The sequence below is a fragment of the Oncorhynchus masou genome, chromosome 12, assembly GCF_036934945.1.
Source record: "Oncorhynchus masou masou isolate Uvic2021 chromosome 12, UVic_Omas_1.1, whole genome shotgun sequence".
NCBI classification, from domain to species: domain Eukaryota; kingdom Metazoa; phylum Chordata; class Actinopteri; order Salmoniformes; family Salmonidae; genus Oncorhynchus; species Oncorhynchus masou.
Genome location: NC_088223.1, coordinates 11061486 through 11078525, shown reverse-complemented (window position 1 = coordinate 11078525; position 17040 = coordinate 11061486). Strand labels below are relative to the sequence as shown.

Here is a 17040-nt window from a genome sequence, read left to right as displayed (position 1 = left end):
AACTCTTCTTGAACTGGTTAAGGGCTTGTAAGTAAGAATTTCAGGGTAAGGTCTACACTTGTTGTATTCGGCGCATTTCAGAAATAAAGTTTGATTTGATTTGATTCAGGAAGGTAGCTTGGAGGGGGAGGCTGGCGTGTTGGGGGTGGACTATTCATGATAAGGGGAAGCTGCTCCACTGACGACACCACTCCCTCCTCTCCTCTCCTCTACCTGACCTGCCTGGGACCCACAGAGATTCACAGTCATTAACAAACACGAACAATTGGTTTGTGCAGTGTGATTAATGGATGTGATTAATGGATGGATTAATTGATCTGGCCATTACACACACACACACACACACACACACACACACACACACACACACACACACACACACACACACACACACACACACACACACACACACACACACACACACACACACACACACACAAATGTATTTATAAAGCTCTATACAAAAAGTGCTATACAGAAACACAGCCTAAAACAATGCAGATGTAGAAGCACGGTGGCTAGGAAAAACTCCATAGAAAGGCACGAACCTAGGAAGAAACCTAGAGAGGAACCAGGCTCTGAGCAGTGGCCAGTCCTCTTCTGTGCCAGGTGCAGATTTTAAAAGTATGTGGCCAAGATGTTCAAATGTTCATAGATGACCAGCAGGGTCAAATAATAATAATCACAGTGGTTGTAGAGGGTGCAACAGGTCAGTACCTCAGGAATAAATATCAGTTGGCTTTTCGTAGCCGAGCATTCAGAGGTCGAGACAGCAAGTGTGGTAGAGAGTTGAAAACAGCAGGTCCAGCTAGCCTATGCTAGGCCCTGAAGATGTCCATCAGCCACTCCTTGGGCTACAATACCTATTTTGCCAATTGGCCTGGACGCCTTTTATTGCTGATCCTTCACGACTTGACTCCGACGTAATCCACCCGAGGGGGTTTTCAACTGGCTCCCCCGTCGCGACGTCCGCTGAATGCCCATCTGCTAGCCTGCTAGCCATGGCCCGCTAGCTGTCGAGAGCACACTGGACTGTTAGCTGAAGAGGTCCATCAGCCAATTTTTGGGGGGGCTACTACAACTATTTTGCTAATTGGCCTCAACCCTTTCACTACACGGAGTCCATCACGACTGATCTGCCAATGTAACTACACGAAGGGGCTACAACTAACACCTTCCATCGCGACGTCCCTCTAAGGCCCTTCTGCTAGCTTGCTAGCACCGGCCCGCTAGCTGTCTGAATCACCGTGTCTCCAGCTCGCCCAGCTACTCACTGGATCCAATGATCACTCGGCTACGCATGCCTCTCCCTAATGTCAATATGCCTTGTCCATTGCTGTTTTGGTTAGTAATTATTGCCTTATTACATTGTAGAGCCTCTAGCCCTGTACAATACGCCTTAGCCAACCCTTTAGTACCACCTCCCACACATGCAGTGACCTAACCTGGTTTAAATGATGTTCCAAGAGACAATATCTCTCTCATCGTCACTCAATGCACAGGTTTACCTCCACTGTATTCGCATCCTACCATACCTTTGTTTGTACATTATGCCTTGAATCTATGCTATCGTGCCCAGAAACCTGCTCCTTTTACTCTCTATTCTGAACGTACTAGACGACCAGTTCTTATAGCCTTTAGCCGTACCCTTATCATACTCCTACTCTGTTCCTCTGGTGATGTAGAGGTTAACCGAGGCCCTGCAGTACCTAGCTCCGCTCCCATTCCCCAGGCGCTCTCATTGGTTGACTTCTGTAACCGTAAAAGCCATGGTTTCATGCATGTTAACATTAGAAGCCTCCTTCCTAAATTTGTTTTATTCAATCCTTTATCCCCCCCTCCAACCCAGATGTCCATGTATGGCCGTGTCTGAATCCTGGCTTAGGGAGACAACCAAAAACTATGAAATTTCCATCCCTAACTATAACATTTTCCGGCAAGATAGAACTCCCCAAAGATTGGAAAGCTGCTGCAAGTCACCCCCCTCTTCAAAGGGGGAGACACTCTCAACCCAAATTGCTACAGACCTATATCTATCCTACCCTGCCTTTCGAAAGGTCTTCAAAAGCCAAGTTAACAAACAGATCACATACCATTTCGAATCCCACCGTACCTTCTCTGCTATGCAATCTGGTTTCCGAGCTGGTCATGGGTTCACCTCAGCCACGCTCAAGGTCCTAAACGATATCATAACCGCCATCGATAAGAGACAATACTGTGCAGCTGCATTCATCGACCTGGCCAAGGGTTTCGACTCTGTCAATCACCACATTCTCATCGGCAGACTCAACAGCCTTGGTTTCTCAAATGACTGCCTCGCCTGGTTCACCAACTCCTTCTCAGATAGAGTTCAGTGTGTCAAATCGGAGGGCCTGTTGTCTGGAACTCTGGCAGTCTCTATGGAGCTTCAGATGAGCTTCAAAAAAGTATTTAGTCAGCCACCAATTGTGCAAGTTCTCCCACTTAAAAAGATGAGAGAGGCCTGTAATTTTCATCATAGGTACACTTCAACTATGACAGACAAAATGAAAAAATGAAATGAAAATCACATTGTAGGATTTTTAATGAATTTATTTGCAAATTATGGTGGAAAATAAGTATTTGTTCAATAACAAAAGTTTGTCTTACTTTTATACTTTGTTATATACCCTTTGTTGGCAATGACAGAGGTCAAACGTTTTCTGTAAGTCTTCACAAGGTTTTCACACACTGTTGCTGGTATTTTGGCCCATTCCTCCATGCAGATCTCCTCTAGAGCAGTGATATTTTGGGGCTGTTGCTGGGCAACACGGACTTTCAACTCCCTCCAAAGATTTTCTATGGGGTTGAGATCTGGAGACTGGTTAGGCCACTCCAGGACCTTGAAATGCTTCTTACAAAGCCACTCCTTCGCTGCCCGGGTGGTGTGTTTGGGATCATTGTCATGCTGAAAGACCCAGCCACGTTTCATCTTCAATGCCCTTGCTGATGGAAGGAGGTTTTCACTCAAAATCTCACGATACATGGCCCCATTCATTCTGTCCTTTACACTGATCAGTCGTCCTGGTCCCTTTGCAGAAAAACATCCCCAAAGCATGATGTTTCCACCCCCATGCTTCACAGTAGGTATGGTGTTCTTTGGATGCAACTCAGCATTCTTTGTCCTCCAAACACGACGAGTTGAGTTTTTACCAAAAAGTTATATTTTGGTTTCATCTGACCATATGACATTCTCCCAATCTTCTTCTGGATCATCCAAATGCTCTCTAGCAAACTTCAGACAGGCCTGGACATGTACTTGCTTAAGCAGGGGGACACGTCTGGCACTGCAGGATTTGAGCCCCTGGCGGCGTAGTGTGTTACTGATAGTAGGCTTTGTTACTTTGGTCCCAGCTTTCTGCAGGTCATTCACTAGGTCCCCCATGTGGTTCTGGGATTTTTGCTCACCGTTCTTGTGATCATTTTGACCCCACGGGGTGAGATCTTGCGTGGAGCCCCAGATCGATGGAGATTATCAGTGGTCTTGTATGTCTTCCATTTCCTAATAATTGCTCCCACAGTTGATTTCTTCAAACCAAGCTTCTTACCTATTGCAAATTCAGTCTTCCCAGCCTGGTGCAGGTCTACAATTTTGTTTCTGGTGTCCTTTGACAGCTCTTTGGTCTTGGCCATAGTGGAGTTTGGAGTGTGACTGTTTTAGGTTGTGGACAGGTGTCTTTTATACTGATAACAAGTTCAAACAGGTGCTATTAATACAGGTAACGAGTGGAGGACAGAGGAGCCTCTTAAAGAAGAAGTTACAGGTCTGTGAGTTCCAGAAATCTTGCTTGTTTGTAGGTGTCCAAATACATATGTTCCACCATAATTTGCAAATAAATTCATTAAAAATCCTACAAAGTGATTTTCTGGATTTTTTTCAAATTTTGTCTGTCATAGTTGAAGTGTACCTATGATGAAAATTACAGGCCTCTCTCATCTTTTTAAGTGGGAGAACTTGCACAATTGGTGGCTGACTAAATACTTTTTTGCCCCACTGTACTACCCATCACTGCGACCTGTACGCTCTTGTTGTCACGTTCTGACCTTTATTTCCTTTGTTTTGTCATTATTTAGTATGGTCAGGGTGTGAGTTGGGGTTGGCAGTCTATGTTTGTTTTTCTATGATTTGGGTATTTCTATGTTTCGGCCTAGTATGGTTCTCAATCAGAGGCAGGTGTCATTAGTTGTCTCTGATTGAGAATCATACTACGGTAGCCTGGGTTTCACTGTGTGTTTGTGGGTGATTGTTTCCATCTTTCACCACACGGTACTGTTTTGGGTTTCGTTCATTCCACGTTTATTGTTTTTGTATTCAGTTGTTCATATGTTCATTTTCGCATTAAAAGAACCATGGACACTTACCACGCCGCATATTGGTCCTCTGATCCTTTTCGCCTCTCCTCTTCAGAAGAAGAGGAGGAAATCCCTTATACTCGTTGGCTGGCCCTCGCTTCAAACTCATCGCCAAACCCACTGGCTCCAGGTCATCTACAAGACCCTGCTAGGTAAAGTCCCCCCTTATCTCAGCTCGCTGGTCAGCATAGCATCACACACCTGTAGCACGCGCTCCAGCAGGTATATCTCTCTGGTCACTCCCAAAACCAATTCTTCCTTTGGCCGCCTCTCCTTCCAGTTCTCTGCTGCCAATGACTGAAACGAACTACAAAAATCTCTGAAACTGGAAACAGTTATCTCCCTCACTAGCTTTAAGCACCAGCTGTCAGAGCAGCTAACAGATAACTGCACCTGTACACAGCCCATCTATAATTGATCCCAAACAACTCCCTCTTCCCCTACTGTATTGATTTATTTTGTTCCTTTGCACCCCATTATTTTTTATTTCTTCTTTGCACATTCTTCCACTGCAAATCTACCATTCCAGTGTTTTACTTGCTATATTGTATTTACTTCGCCACCATGGCCTTTTTTTGCCTTTACCTCCCTTATCTCACCTCATTTGCTCACATCATATATAGACTTATTTTTCTACTGTATTATTGACTGTATGTTTGTTTTTACTCCATGTGTAACTGTGTTGTTGTATGTGTCGAACAGCTTTGCTTTATCTTGGACATTTCGCAATTGTAAATGAGAACTTGTTCTCTACTTGCCTACCTGGTTAAATAAAGGTGAAATAAATCAAATAAAAAAATTGTCATTTACGTTTCCCCTGTCCAGATGCTGTCTGTGTTCTGTTTCATGTCCATGTTTTAATAAATGTTCACTCTCTGTACTTGCTACAGTGTCTGTCCTCACAGAGATGCGTAGGACCTAGCCCATGAAATTAGCCCTAGCCTGAACAGGAAGCCAGTGTAGAGAGCCTAGCACTGGAGTAATATGATCAAATGTTTTGGTTCTAGTCAGGATTCTAGCAGCCATTGTTTAGCACTAACTGAAGTTTATTTAGTGCTTTATGTGGGTAGCTGGAAAGTAAAGCATTGCTGTAGTCTAATCTAGAAGTGACAAAAGTGTGGATACATTTTTATGTATCATTTTTTACAATGTTATGAAGATTAAAAAAATATGTCCTTTAAATATTCTTGATATGTTCTTCAAAAGAGATCAGGGTCCAGAGTAATGCCGAGGTCCTTTGCAGTTTTATTTGAGACGACTGTACAACCATCAAGATTAATTGTCAGATCCAACAGCATATCTCTTTGTTTCTTGGGAACAAAAACTAGCATCTCTGTTTTTGTCAAAGTTTGAAAGTAAAAAATATGCCAACATCCACTTCCTTATGTCTGAAACACAGGCTTCCAGGGTGGGCAATTAGGGGCTTAACCATGTTTCAACGAAATGTACAGCTGTGTGTCTTCCGCATAGCAGTGAAAGTTGACATTGTGTTTCCGAATGACATCACCAGGAGGTAGAATATATAGTGAATCGCATCTGCAGTTCCACAAACTGGCCACCGCGTGGAGACAAAGAAGAAGCTCGTCCCCTTCTCTTACTTGCTCCTCCATCAATTTCTGAGTTTCATAGAACTCTAAAATCATTATAACCTCTTGTTCCCAACAGAGAACAAAGCTCGCCAGTTTGTAGTCCTAAAACCCGGAAATATATTACCTCTGGTTCGTTCAGCCATCCCTATGGGAAATATTAATGAGGAATGAAAAAATACATATCTATGCATTTAACATTTATTTAACTAGACAAGTGTGTTAAGAGCAAATCATTATTTGCAATGATGGCCTACTCCGGCCAAACCCGGTCGATGCTGGGCCAATTGTGCGCTGCCCTACGGGACTCCCAATAACATTCGGATGTGATACAGCCTGGAATCGAAACAGGGACTGTAGTGACGCTTCTTGCACTGCCTTAGACCACTGCGCCACTCGGGATGCCGAAAATAAAGTTGGAGGTTAACACAGATTTAGGAGCTCTTATCCGTTTTGTTCTACGAGATAATAGCAGTCAGTTAACATTACCCTACTGAATTATTAATCATTTATGCGCTTTATTTTTTCATCATTACATAGATTTTTCTAAATAAAAAAGATTGAAGTAAACCGATGAAGATTATCTTCATAGAACAAAACGTATTATGTTCACCACAGTCTCTACAAACACGCCATTAATTTTTCCGGTAGATTTTGGCCAACGAACCATGGCGGAGTTAATGCCTACAAAATACGTCATTACTCTTTATCTCTATGGTGTCTCCAGCCTTGAACAAACTGATGTTATGCTGAAAACCCGTTCGTTAGTTATAGACTGTAGGCGAGATCACACTTTATCCGCTTCCAGTAGCACACCTCTCTAGATGCCGACAGAGACACTGACAGAGAGAGAGAGTGTCTCTGTCTATCTGGGTGTCTCTATATCAATTCAATTTAATCAACTCGAGGGCTTTATTTGCATGGGAAACATATTAGTCTCTCTAGCAGGATAGTAGGAAGGGACTACCTGGTTGGGACAGGCCCAGCGGTTCTATTCCCGGGCTCAGCGGTTTTGTCAAATCACTGGACTTTGCGTTTGAACAATTTCTACATGAATCACGTAAACCATATTTCTATTTTTCCGGTTAAAATACAAGCGCATCCAGGGTGCGCGCTTCGGAGTGGACGTCAGTCAGTGCGCGTGTCAGTCAATCCAACCCTTCCGGACAAAGAGAGAGCGCCTCACGTTCACATCCCCTCTAGAGGAGCGCTCCGCGAGCCACGGTCTCATCCTGTTCTGTCCCGTGCGCCTGGAACTCCCCGTTGCTGTTCACACCTCTCTCCGCCAGCCCGCGCGAATAACGGACGACCCTTCGTGCTCTCCGGTGAGTCAGTCGGTGTATGTTTGCGACTCTTATTTAGCTTTGTGAGACTGAGTGTAAACCCCTGTAGCCTAAACTATATACTCAGTATATGTAAGTTGATCTATGGTAAAGTTAAAATGTCCCTGTGTAGCAATGTAAATGTATATTGTTTTGGCTGTTTCCCCCTATTTCTGAGGGCACAGGTCCTCTCTCTCTCTCTCTCTCTCTCTCTCTCTCTCTCTCTCTCTCTCTCTCTCTCCTGGTTAACAGGAAACACAGCAGGGTGTGAGTGGGGCAGTAGTGATAGGGTACTGAGAAGTGAGCAGTCTAGGAGCCCATTTAGTTATTTTTTTTTTATCTCAAAGCATAACCTTCAATGTAACGAAATAGAGGAATAGTGGGGATATACAGAGAAAAGAGAGGGCAGGGAAAGAGAGAGAGAGAGAGGGCAGGGAGAGAGAGAGAGAGGGCAGGGAGAGAGAGAGAGGGCAGGGAGAGAGAGAGAGAGGGCAGGGAGAGAGAGAGAGAGGACAGGGAAAGAGAGAGAGAGGGCAGGGAAAGAGAAGAGAGGGCAGGGGAGAGAGAGAGAGGGCAGGGAAAGAGAGAGAGAGGGCAGGGAGAGAGAGAGAGAGGGCAGGGAAAGAGAGAGAGAGGGCAGGGAGAGAGAGAGAGAGAGGGCAGGGAAAGAGAGAGAGAGGACAGGGAAAGAGAGAGAGAGGGCAGGGAAAGAGAGAGAGAGGGCAGGGAAAGAGAGAGAGAGGGCAGGGAGAGAGAGAGAGAGGGCAGGGAGAGAGAGAGAGAGGGCAGGGGAGAGAGAGAGAGAGGGCAGGGGAGAGAGAGAGAGAGGGCAGGGAGAGAGAGAGAGGGCAGGGAAAGAAGAGAGAGAGGACAGGGAAAGAGAGAGAGAGGGCAGGGAAAGAGAGAGAGAGGGCAGGGAAAGAGAGAGAGAGGGCAGGGAAAGAGAGAGAGAGGGCAGGGAAAGAGAGAGAGGACAGGGAAAGAGAGAGAGAGGGCAGGGAGAGAGAGAGAGAGGGCAGGGAGAGAGAGAGAGAGGGCAGGGAGAGAGAGAGAGAGGGCAGGGGGAGAGAGAGGGCAGGGAAGAGAGAGAGAGGACAGGGAAAGAGAGAGAGAGGGCAGGGAAAGAGAGAGAGGGCAGGGAAAGAGAGAGAGGGCAGGGAAAGAGAGAGAGAGGGCAGGGAAAAGAGAGAGAGAGGGCAGGGGAGAGAGAGAGAGAGGGCAGGGGAGAGAGAGAGAGGGCAGGGCAGAGAGAGAGAGAGGGCAGGGGAAAGAGAGAGAGGACAGGGAAAGAGAGAGAGAGGGCAGGGAAAGAGAGAGAGAGGGCAGGGAAAAGAGAGAGAGGGCAGGGAAAGAGAGAGAGGGCAGGGAAAGAGAGAGAGAGGGCAGGGAGAGAGAGAGAGAGGGCAGGGAGAGAGAGAGAGAGGGCAGGGAGAGAGAGAGAGAGGGCAGGGAGAGAGAGAGAGGGCAGGGAAAGAGAGAGAGAGGACAGGGAAAAGAGAGAGAGGGCAGGGAAAGAGAGAGAGAGGGCAGGGAGAGAGAGAGAGAGGACAGGGAAAGAGAGAGAGAGGGCAGGGAAAGAGAGAGAGAGGGCAGGGAAAGAGAGAGAGAGGGCAGGGAAAGAGAGAGAGAGGGCAGGGAGAGAGAGAGAGAGGGCAGGGAAAGAGAGAGAGAGGACAGGGAAAGAGAGAGAGAGGGCAGGGAAAGAGAGAGAGAGAGAGAGAGGGCAGGGAGAGAGAGAGAGGGCAGGGAAAGAGAGAGAGAGGGCAGGGAAAGAGAGAGAGAGAGGGCAGGGAAAGAGAGAGAGAGGGCAGGGAGAGAGAGAGAGAGGGCAGGGGAGAGAGAGAGAGGGCAGGGGAGAGAGAGAGAGGACAGGGAAAGAGAGAGAGAGGGCAGGGGGAGAGAGAGAGAGAGGGCAGGGGAGAGAGAGAGAGGGCAGGGAGAGAGAGAGAGAGAGGGCAGGGAAAGAGAGAGAGAGGGCAGGGAAAGAGAGAGAGAGGGCAGGGAGAGAGAGAGAGAGGGCAGGGAAAGAGAGAGAGAGAGGGCAGGGAAAGAGAGAGAGGGCAGGGAGAGAGAGAGAGGGCAGGGAAAGAGAGAGAGAGGACAGGGAGAGAGAGAGAGAGAGAGAGGGCAGGGAGAGAGAGAGAGAGGGCAGGGAAAGAGAGAGAGAGAGGGCAGGGAGAGAGAGAGAGAGAGAGAGAGGGCAGGGAGAGAGAGAGAGAGGACATAGAAAGAGAGAGAGAGAAGGGGGGGGGTGAGAGCAGTGGCGGTCGCTGCCGTTTTAAGATGAGGAAGGACATCCATGTTTTCTCATGAGCATGGCCTTATTTCTATTACAGCATATTGGATGACTGTCATTCATATTCCATTCACCCAGCTCAATGTAACATCAATAGGTTTAGGCTTTTCCCCTATACCCATGATGAGGTTGCTACAACCTAGTCTATGAATGAAGTTTGCAACGTAGGGGCACCCAGGTTGAGAGAGAAACTTGATGTGACAGTGACACATGGACAGACAGTGACACATTCAATACAGCATTGCACAAGCTTGCCTGCATCTAGCTGATATAGAGTGTTGCAAACAAGAGTTTTCTATTGGACAAATTCAATCATGCAGTAACATTATAGTTAACAATCTCGCTCTATAGTGACAATCTCGCTCTATCTCTCTCTTGCTTCTCCTTCATTTTGTAAGAAGTTAATTTGTTAAAAACTGTTCAACTATTGTCTTTCTCTTTGAGTCAACTACTCAACACATTTTATCCACTGCAGTTTAGCTTATGCTTTCAGCACTAGATTCATTCTCTGATCCTTTGATTGGATGGACAATATGTCAGTTCATGCTACAAGAGCTCTCATAGGTTGGAGGACATCCTCTGGAAGTTTTCCTAATTACTGTGTAAGTCTATGGAAGGGGGTGAGAACCATGAATATCCTAGGTTTTGTATTGAAGTAAATGTACCCAGAGGAGGACGGAAGCTAGCTGTCCTCCGGCTACACCATGGTGCTACCTCACAGAGTACTGTAGACCTTCTTTGCAAAACAGTGTGTTTTAATAAATTATTTGGTGACGTGAATATATTTAGTATAGTTTTATCCTAAAATTATAACTTTTTAAATGTTTTACAATTGTAATTTTAATAAAATTTGCTGAGGAGGACGGTCCCCCCTTCCTCCTCCGTGGAGCCTCCACTGTGTGAGAGGTACAGGGGTAGGTTGGGTGGGGTACAAAAAGAGAGAGTGAGTGATGAAGGGTGAGGGAGAGATGGAAAAGTTCAGAAAAAAGAAAAGTGTCAGGCCGTATCTTATTTCCCTTATAAGGCACTAGAATAGAATGGGACGACAGGGTAGCCTAGTGGTTAGAGTGTAGAGGAGGTAGGTAGCCTAGTGGTTAGAGTGTAGAGGAGGTAGGTAGCCTAGTGGTTAGAGTGTAGGGGCGGCAGGTAGCCTAGTGGTTAGAGTGTAGGGGCGGCAGGTAGCCTAGTGGTTAGAGTGTAGAGGAGGTAGGTAGCCTAGTGGTTAGAGTGTAGAGGCGGCAGGGTAGCCCAGTGGTTAGAGCATTGGACTAGTAACCGGAAGGTTGCAAGTTCAAAACCCCCGAGCTGACAAGGTACAAATCTGTCGTTCTGCCCCTGAACAGGCAGTTAACCCACTGTTCCCAGGCCGTCATTGAAAATAAGAATTTGTTCTTAACTGACTTGCCTGGTTAAATAAAGGTAAAAAAAAAAAACTGTTAAAATGAATTTTGCCCCCTTTTTTCTCCCCAATTTCGTGGTATCCAACTGGCAGTAGTTACTATCTTGTCTCATCGCTGCAACTCCCATACGGACTCGGGAGAGGCAAAGGTCGAGAGCCATGCGTCCTCCTAAACACAATCCAACCAAGACGCACTGCTTCTTGACACAACATACATCCAACCCGGGAAGCCAGCCGCACCAATGTGTTGGAGGAAACACCATACACCTAGCGACCTGGTCAGCGTGCACTATGCCCAGCCCACAGGAGTCGCTAGTGCGTGATGAGACAATGATATCCCTGCCGGCCAAACCCTCCCTAACCCAGACGACACTGGGCCAATTGTGCACTGCCCCATGGGCCTTCCGGTCACGGCCAGCTGCAGCTGGGCTCGAACCCAGAATCTCTGGTGGCACAGCTACCAGAGGGATGCTACATAAGGAGGGATGCTACATAGAGATCTGGTCTAAAGCCCTACATAGTGCTTTAGACCACTGCGCCACCCCGGAGGCCACACTAGGCTACTTTTGACCACAGCCATATTCCTCTACTGTTGTACTTTTTGCCCTCCCTATGTAGTATCCCTCCCTATGTAGCATCCCTCCCTATGTAGCATCCCCCCTATGTAGCATCCCTCCCTATGTAGCATCCCTACTTATGTAGCATCCCTCCCTATGTAGCATCTCCACTTATGTAGCATCCCTCCCTATGTAGCATCCCCATCTCTCCCTATGGAGCATCCCTATGTAGCATCCCTCCTTATGTAGCATCCCTCGCTATGTAGCGTCCCTCCCTATGTAGCATCCCTTATGTATTGTCCCTCCTTATGTAGTGTCCCTCTCTATGTAGTGTACCTCTCTATGTAGCATCCCTCCCTATGTAGCATCCCTCCCAATGTAGCATCCCTACTTATGTAGCATCCCTCTCTATGTAGTGTCCCTCTCTATGTAGAGTCCCTCTCTATGTAGTGTCCCTCCCTTTGTAACCTCCCTCACTATGTAGTATCCCTCCCTATGTAGCATCGCTTCTTATGTAGAATCCCTCCCTACGTAGCATCCCTCCTTATGTAGCGTCCCTCCCTATGTAGCATTCCTTCTTATGTAGAATCCCTCCCTACGTAGCATTCCTCCCTATGTAGCATCCCTCCCTATGTAGCATCCCTTCTTATGTAGAATCCCTCCCTACGTAGCATCCCTCCTTATGTAGCGTCCCTCCCTATGTAGCATTCCTTCTTATGTAGAATCCCTCCCTACGTAGCATTTCTCCCTATGTAGCATCCCTCTCTATGTAGCATCCCTCCTTATGTAGCGTCCCTCCCTACGTAGCATCCCTCCCTATGTAGCGTCCCTCTCTATGTAGTATCCTTCTTATGTAGAATCCCTCTCTATGTAGCATCCCTCGCTATGCAGCGTCCCTCCCTATGTAGCATCCCTTATGTATTGTCCCTCCTTATGTAGTGTCCCTCTCTATGTAGTGTACCTCTCTATGTAGCATCCCTCCCTATGTAGCATCCCTCCCAATGTAGCATCCCTACTTATGTAGCATCCCTCTCTATGTAGTGTCCCTCTCTATGTAGAGTCCCTCTCTATGTAGTGTCCCTCCCTTTGTAACCTCCCTCCCTATGTAGCATCCCTCCCTATGTAGCATCCCTTCTTATGTAGAATCCCTCTCTATGTAGTGTCCTTCTTTATGTAACCTCCCTCCCTATGTAGCATCCCTCCCTATGTAGCATCCCTTCTTATGTAGCATCCCTCCCTATGTAGAATCCCTCCCTATGTAGAATCCCTCTCTATGTAGTGTCCTTCTTTATGTAGCATCCCTCCCTATGTAGCATCTCTCCCTATGTAGCATCCCTCCCTATGTAAACAAAATAAAATAAAATTGTATCAGTCACATGCGCCGAATACAACCTTACAGTGAAATGCTTACTTACAAGCCCCTAACCAACAATGCAGTAAAAAAAAAATATGGATAAGAATAAGAGATAAAAGTAACAAGTAATTAAAGAGCAGCAGTAAAATAACAATATATATACAGGGGGGTGCCGGTACAGAGTCAATGTACGGGGGCACCGGTTAGTTGGGGTAGTATGTACATGTAGGTAGAATAAATTAAAGTGACTATGCATAGATGACAACAGAGAGTGGCAGTGGTGTGGAGAGGGGAGGGGGGGGTAATGCAAATAGTCTGTTTAGCCATTTGACTAGATGTTCAGCAGTCTTATGGCTTGGGGGTAGAAGCTGTTTAGAAGCCTCTTGGACCTAGACTTGGCGCTCCGGTACCGCTTGCTGTGCGGTAGCAGAGAGAACAGTCTATGACTAGGGTAGCTGGAGTCTTTGACAATTTTTAAGGCCTTCCTCTGACACCGCCTGGTATAGAGGTCCTGGATGGAAGGAAGCTTGGCCTCAATGATGTACTGGGCCGTCCTCACTACCCTCTGTAGTGCCTTGCGGTCGGAGGCAGAGCAGTTGCCATACCAGGTAGTGATGCAACCAGTCAGGATGCTCTCGGTGGTGCAGCTGTAGAACCTTTTGAGGATATGAGGACCCATACCAAATCTTTTCAGTCTCCTCAAGGGGAATAGGTTTTGTCGTGCCCTCTTCAAGACTGTCTTGGTGTGTGTCACGCCCTGGTCTTAGTATTTTGTGTTTTCTTTATTATTTTGGTCAGGCCAGGGTGTGACATGGGTTTATTATGTGGTGTGTTTTGTCTTGGGTTTTTTGTAGGTACTGAGATTGTGAATTAGTAGGGTTATCTAGAAAAGTCTATGGTTGCCTGAAGTGGTTCTCAATCAGAGGCAGGTGTTTATCGTTGTCTCTGATTGGGAACCATATTTAGGCAGCCATATTCTTTGAGTGTTTGGTGGGTGATTGTTCCTGTCTCTGTGTTACTTTGCACCAGTATAGGCTGTTTCGGTTTTCCTGTTATGTTTTTGTATTTGTTCGTGTTTATTCTTTATTAAACATGTATGAAAATTACCACGCTGCATTTTGGTCCGATCCTTGCTACACCTCGTCATCAGAGGATGAGATGAAAACCGTGACAGTGTGCTTGGACCATGTTAGTTTGTTGGTGATGTGGACACCAAGGATTCCTTCTTATGTATGGTCCCTCGCTATATGTCTCTGAACAAAAATATCCCAGTAGGCCGAGAGTACACTAGGCATATATAAGGAATAGGCTTCACTGTCATGATGTCAGATGCAGCCTTTGATTCACCACCGTTATTTTCTCCTAATCTAGTGTTCCATTTATTGCTCTGTAATTTGATTTCAAAATAACTGATTTAACAGGCTCAGTGTGAACTGTAAGCGCAGCCCCTCCTGCTTCACTGGCCAACATCCGTAAAAAAAAAATCTGAAGTTACTCAACACACTCACTCAGCAAAAACAAAACCAGCACAATTTCACAAACTTTTTTGGGGGGGTTTTGATAAATGACAGAGTGATTTTTCAAACAAAGTGAGTGTGAGAAGCGCAGGAAGATTGTCTGTGGGCCTGTAGTCAAGCCCAGAGAAACACTCACAGGCACTGAAACCAGGTCATTTGAGAGAGAGAGAGAGGATTCTGTAACTAGGCCAGAATGAAAGAGGGAAAGGATTCTGTAACTAGGCCAGAATGAGAGAGAGAGGATTCTGTAACTAGGCCAGAATGAGAGAGAGAGGATTCTGTAACTAGGCCAGAATGAGAGAGGGAAAGGATTCTGTAACTAGGCCAGAATGAGAGAGAGAGGATTCTGTAACTAGGCCAGAATGAGAGAGAGAAAGGATTCTATAACTAGGCCAGAATGAGAGAGAAAGGATTCTGTAACTAGGCCAGAATGAGAGAGAGAGGATTCTGTAACTAGGCCAGAATGAAAGTGGGAAAGGATTCTGTAACTTGGCCAGAATGAGAGAGAGAAAGGATTCTGTAACTAGGCCAGAATGAGAGAGAAAGGATTCTGTAACTTGGCCAGAATGAGAGAGAGAGGATTCTGTAACTAGGCCAGAATGAGAGAGAGAGAGGATTCTGTAACTAGGCCAGAATGAGAGAGAGAAAGGATTCTATATCTAGGCCAGAATGAGAGAGAAAGGATTCTGTAACTTGGCCAGAATGAGAGAGAGAGGATTCTGTAACTAGGCCAGAATGAGAGAGAGAGAGGATTCTGTAACTAGGCCAGAATGAGAGAGAGAGAGGATTCTGTAACTAGGCCAGAATGAAATAGAGAGGATTATGTAACTAGGCCAAAATGAAAGAGGGAAAGGATTCTGTAACTAGGCCAGAATGAGAGAGAGAGAAAGGATTCTGTAACTAGGCCAGAATGAGAGAGAGAAAGGATTCTGTAACTAGGCCAGAATGAGAAAGAGAGAGGATTCTGTAACTAGGCCAGAATGAGAGAGAGAAATAATTCTGTAACTAGGCCAGAATGAGAGAGAGAGAGGATTCTGTAATTAAGCCAGAATGAGAGAGAGAAAGGATTCTGTAACTAGGCCAGAATGAGAGAGAAAGGATTCTATAACTAGGCCAGAATGAGAAAGAGAGAGGATTCTGTAACTAGGCCAGAATGAGAGAGAGAAAGGACTCTGTAACTAGGCCAGAATGAGAGAGAGAAAGGATTCTGCAACTAGGCCAGAATGAGAAAGAGAGAGGATTCTGTAACTAGGCCAGAATGAGAGAGAGAAAGGATTCTGTAACTTGGCCAGAATGAGAGAGAGAGAGGATTCTGTAACTAGGCCAGAATGAGAGAGAGAAATAATTCTGTAACTAGGCCAGAATGAGAGAGAGAGAGAGGATTCTGTAACTAGGCCAGAATGAGAGAGAGAAAGGATTCTATAACTAGGCCAGAATGAGAGAGAGAAAGGATTCTGTAACTAGGCCAGAATGAGAGAGAGGGGATTCTGTAACTAGGCCAGAATGAGAGAGAAAGGATTCTATAACTAGGCCAGAATGAGAAAGAGAAAGGATTCTGTAACTAGGCCAGAATGAGAGAGAGAAATAATTCTGTAACTTGGCCAGAATGAGAGAGAGAGAGGATTCTGTAACTAGGCCAGAATGAGAGAGAGAAATAATTCTGTAACTGGGCCAGAATGAGAGAGAGAGAGAGAGAGGATTCTGTAACTAGGCCAGAATGAGAGAGAGAAAGGATTCTATAACTAGGCCAGAATGAGAGAGAGAAAGGATTCTGTAACTAGGCCAGAATGAGAGAGAGAAAGGATTCTGTAACTTGGCCAGAATGAGAGAGAGAGGATTCTATAACTAGGCCAGAATGAGAGAGGGAAAGGATTCTGTAACTAGGCCAGAATGAGAGAGAGAAAGGATTCTGTAACTAGGCCAGAATGAGAGAGAGGGGATTCTGTAACTAGGCCAGAATGAGAGAGAGAAAGGATTCTGTAACTAGGCCAGAATGATAGAGAGGGGATTCTGTAACTAGGCCAGAATGAGAGAGAGAAAGGATTCTGTAAATAGGCCAGAATGAGAGAGAGGGGATTCTGTAACTAGGCCAGAATGAGAGAGAGAGAGAGAGAGAGGATTCTGTAACTAGGCCAGAATGAGAGAGAGAGAGAGAGAGAAAGGATTCAATAACTAGGCCAGAATGAGAGAGAGAGAGAGGATTCTGTAACTAGGCCAGAATGAGAGAGAGAAAGGATTCTATAACTAGGCCAGAATGAGAGAGAGAGAGAGGATTCTGTAACTAGGCCAGAATGAGAGAGAGAGAGAGAGAGGATTCTGTAACTAGGCCAGAATGAGAGAGAGAAAGGATTCTATAACTAGGCCAGAATGAGAAAGAGAAAGGATTCTATAACTAGGCCAGAATGAGAAAGAGAAAGGATTCTGTAACTAGGCCAGAATGAGAGAGAGAAATAATTCTGTAACTAGGCCAGAATGAGAAAGAGAGAGGATTCTGTAACTAGGCCAGAATGAGAGAGAGAAATAATTCTGTAACTAGGCCAGAATGAGAGAGACAGAGAGAGAGGATTCTGTAACTAGGCCAGAATGAGAGAGAGAAAGGATTCTATAACTAGGCCAGAATGAGAGAGAGAAAGGATTC

The 17040-nt window shown here is 45.8% G+C and overlaps 1 protein-coding gene across 2 annotated transcripts in view; it reads left to right on the top strand.

Annotated features, from left to right (window-relative positions):
- Nucleotides 1-7108: 7108 nt before the first annotated feature.
- Nucleotides 7109-17040, top strand: part of LOC135549536 (proto-oncogene tyrosine-protein kinase Yrk-like) — a 67622-nt gene continuing 57690 nt past the window's right edge. Inside the window, exon 1 of one of the 2 annotated variants that reach the window (XM_064979564.1) lies at nt 7109-7282. The gene's annotated coding sequence lies outside the window, so the exon portion shown is untranslated. The remainder of the gene's footprint in view (nt 7283-17040) is intronic. The other variant, XM_064979565.1, reaches the window with a different exon arrangement.